Source organism: Pinus tabuliformis, chromosome 4_2, assembly GCF_031772625.1.
Source record: "Pinus tabuliformis cultivar Carrire ecotype Pingquan chromosome 4_2, CPIR1, whole genome shotgun sequence".
Taxonomy (NCBI): Eukaryota; Viridiplantae; Streptophyta; class Pinopsida; order Pinales; family Pinaceae; genus Pinus; species Pinus tabuliformis.
The window spans coordinates 91,562,054-91,566,214 of record NC_142304.1 but is presented as its reverse complement, the minus strand read 5'-3'; the positions used below and the strand labels follow the sequence as shown (position 1 = coordinate 91,566,214).

At 45.3% G+C, this 4,161-nt stretch overlaps 1 non-coding gene across 1 annotated transcript; it reads right to left on the bottom strand.

Moving 5' to 3' along the window:
* Positions 1–394: 394 nt before the first annotated feature.
* Positions 395–3,728, bottom strand: LOC149168435 (25S ribosomal RNA). The gene has a single exon (XR_016260002.1). It is a non-coding gene; the product is annotated as a 25S ribosomal RNA (ribosomal RNA).
* Positions 3,729–4,161: the final 433 nt, after the last annotated feature.

Genomic DNA, 4,161 nt, shown 5'->3' with positions numbered 1-4,161 from the left:
GAAGCCCCAAAATTTAGGCACAAGGTGGAAACCCCAAATTTTTATGCACCGAGGGGAAGCCCCAAATTTTAGGTGCCGCGTGGAAACCCCAAATTTTGGGTGCTGGGGCACGGCATGGAAACCCCAAATTTTCCCATGCTTGGGCACCTTTTTCATCGCAACGTGGAAACCCCAAATTTTGGGTGCTGGGGTGCAATATGGAAACCCCAAAAGTTTCTACACCGGAGCGCAACATTAAAACCCCAATTTTCCCAGGCTTCGGTGTCTTTTCCGTCGCAGCGTGGAAACCCCAAATTTCTCTCCCCCAAGCAATAAAAAATTGTCATCTAGAGGAAGAGGCAAAGGCGCGAGAGTGGGAGGGTTGTCTAGATTTGTTTGTGACAAGAGCGAAGCTCTGAATCAAGGCGACCAAGGGTTGAATCTCAGTGGATCATGGCAATAAGGCCACTCTACCACTTACAATACCTCGTCACGTATTTAAGTTGTCTACAAAGGATTCTTCTCAACGAATTTTTGGAATTGAACATCAAAGCTACCCCAACTGAGATGCTTCATGGTCGCAGTTTGCAAATGAAATGGGCCCCTGGGAGCAACAAAGCAACGCCCCTACTACGGGTTGATATATAGTTCAAGAGTGACATGCACTGCTTCTAGTGTGGATTCTGACTTAGAGGCATTTAGTCATAATCTGACACATAGTAGCTTCGCGCCACTGGCCTTTTAACCAGGTGCGATGACCAATTGTGTGAATCAATGGTTCCTCTCATACTAAGTTGAATTACTATTGCAATGTGGTTCACGAGGAGGGTAAAATAACCTGTCTCATGACGGTCTAAACCCAACTCACAGTCCCTATTGGTGGGTGACCAATCCAACACCTGGTGAATTCTACTTCACAATGATAGGAAGAGCTGACATTGAAGGATCAAAAAGAAACATCGGTATGAATGCTTGGTTGCCAAAGGCCAACTATCCCTGTGGTAAATTTTTTGACACCTCTAGCTTAAAGTTCAAAAAATCTAAAGGATCGATAGGTCGCGCTTTCACAGTTTGTATTTGTACTGAAAATCAAAATCAAATGAGCTTTTACCCTTTTTTTCCACATGAGATTTCTATTCTCGTCGAGCTCATCTTAGAACACTTGTGTTATCTTTTAATAGATGTGCCGCCCCGGCCAAACTCCCCACTTGACAATGTCTTCCCCCTAGATCAACCTACCGAAACATGCCTTAAGGCCAAAACCAGGGGCAGTGCCCCATCTCTGCCCCATGGAATAATTAAAATAACGTTAAAAGTAGTGGATTTCACTTGCACCGAAAACAGCTCCCACTTATTCTACACCTCTCAAGTCATTTCACAAAGTCGGACTAGAGTCAAGCTCAACAGGGTCTTCTTTCCCCATTAATTTTTCCAAACCCATTCCCTTGACTATGGTTTCGCTAGATAGTATATAGGGATACTGGGAATCTCGTTAATCCATTCATGCACATCACTAATTAGATGATGAGGCATTTGGCTACCTTAAGAGAGTCATAGTTACTCCCGCCGTTTACCCGTGCTTGGTTGAATTTTTTCACTTTTACATTCAGAGCACGGGGCAGAAATCACATTGCATTAGCATCCTCAGGGACCATCATAATGCTTTGTTTTAATCAAATGTCGGATTCCTCTTGTCTGTACCAGTTCTGAGTCGACTATTTGACGCCTAGCGAAAATCCCCTGGTAGGGGGCATTCTACGTCCGTAGCCCAATTGGCATGCAACTACCCACCCTCACCGTGAGAGCAGCTCAGGAAGATTTCCAACAGCCCACAAGTTGAGGGTGTAGACCCCTAGGCCTAGCCCTTAGAGCCAATCCTTTTCCCGAAGTTACGGATCTGTTTTTCCAACTTCCCTTACCTATATTGTTCTATTGACCAAAGGCTACTCACCTTGGAGACCTGATGCAGTTATGAGTGTGACCGATCATGAATGGAACTTGGTCCTCCATATTTTCAAAGGCTACCAAGGGCACACTGGACACCGCAAGATGTGTAGTTCTCTTCCATTTGATGGACCCTATCTCCAGGTGAACTGAGTCTAGGGTGAGCAAGTTGTTAAAAAGAAAAGGTAACTCTTCCCAGGGCCAATTCCCTTTCGATGCTCATGCAGAGTGCACTCTTGATACAAGGCTTCCCCATCTCTTAGGATCAACTAACCCATGTCCAAGTGTTGTTCACATGGAACCTTTCCCCACTTCAGTCTTCAAAGTTCTCATTTGAATATTTGTTATTACCCCCAAGATCTATACTGGGGTTTGATCCACCCAAGCTCATGCCTGAGGTTTCTGAATGGCCGCCACGTCCTCCTACTCATTGGAGCCAGGTAATTTCTTCAATGGTTGAGTATAGGTTGCACACTTCAGCGCCATCCATTTTCAGGGCTTGTTGATTCGGCAGGTGAGTTGTTACACACTACTTAGCGGATTTCGACGTCCATGACCACTGTCCTATTATCTTAATCAACCAACACCCTTTGTGGGATCTAGGTTAGTGTGAAATTTGGCACCATAATTCGACTTTTGGTTCATCCCGCATCACCAGTTCTTCTTACCAAAAATAGCCCACTTGGAGCTCTCGATTCCATAGCACGGCTCAATGGAGCAGCCACACCCTGTTACCTATTTAAATTTTGAGAATAGGTCAACGACATTATACCCCTGATGCGTCTAATCATTTTATTTACCCAATAAACTTGCACGTGAGCTCCAACTATCCTGAGGGAAACTTTAGCAGAAACCACATACTAGATGGTTCAATTAGTCTTTCGCCCCTACACCCAAGTCAAATGAACGATTTGCATATCAGTATCTCTACGAGCCTCCACCATAGTTTCCTTTGGCTTCGCCCTACTTAGGCATAGTTCACCATCTTTCTGAGCCCCAACAAGTGTGCTCACACTCGAACCCTTTGCACTCAAGGTCGGTCTACGATGCACCCCCCAGAGAGGGAATCTCGCCTGTCAGCTTCCTTGCACCTCATAGGTTTTCAAAGTCGCCGACTCGCACACATGTTAGACTCCTTGGTCCATGTTTCAATACGGGTCGAATGGAAAGCCCGCCAACAAACACCACGAGTGCATAGTTGCACATGGCCCACCACAATGGGGCACGCTTCATTCCTCGACCACCACAATGACAAATTGACAAGCAGTAATCCACATGCGCTTGTGATGATGTAGCAGCCCATGTTTTTTTGCAGCTCAAGTCAAGTGACGGACCAGCCTAAGTCATTCCACATCTGACCGAGATGCATCGACAGCCTCCATCTGCTTCCCTCCCGACAATTTTAGGCACTCTTTAACTCTCTTTTCAAAATCATTTTCATCTTTCTCTCGCAATACTTGTTTGTTATCGGTCTCTCGCCGGTATTTACCCTTGGATGAAATTTACCACCTAATTAGGTCTGCATTCCCAAACAACCTGACTCGCTGACAACACCTCGTGATCCAGTAGGGTCCCAGCCCTACGAGGCTGTCACCCTCTCATGTGCCCCCTTCCAAGCGACTTGGCCCAGGTCCACTGCTGACGATGCTTCTACAGACTACAATTTAAGCGATGCTACCGCCCGATTTTCATGTTGGGCTCTTCCCAGTTCACTCACCGCTACTAGGGGAATCCTTGTAAGTTTCTTTTCCATCTCTTAATTATATGCTTAAACTTAGTAGGTGATCTCACATGAGTTGAGTTCGTAAAGTTGGAGCTAAATCTGCCCTACCTGATGGGAGGACAAGAGAGAGCAAAGCAAGTTCGAGCGATGCTTCACAAAGCCTGCATCAGCTAACTCTGACTGCCCATCCAAGGGGATAAGATCACTACTCACTGACGCACGCCATGAAACATCGCTTGAGGTATTTGTCACATGGAATGTGTCGTTCTTGCGGACAAGACCGACCTCCCTAGTATCTAATGATATCTAGTGACAAGCAAGCCAATCAAATCCTATATTTATGCAATTTATAAACAAAGGAAAACAAGTGTTTTAGGCCTACCTTGGGTCCAATGCAAGTTTTTGGAAGCCTCGCTCCTTTGATCCAAATGAGCTCCCTTGTAGCGAATCTGAAAACACAAACAAGCACACAAATTAAATATCACCTAAAAAGCCAATATAATAAAGCATACTTA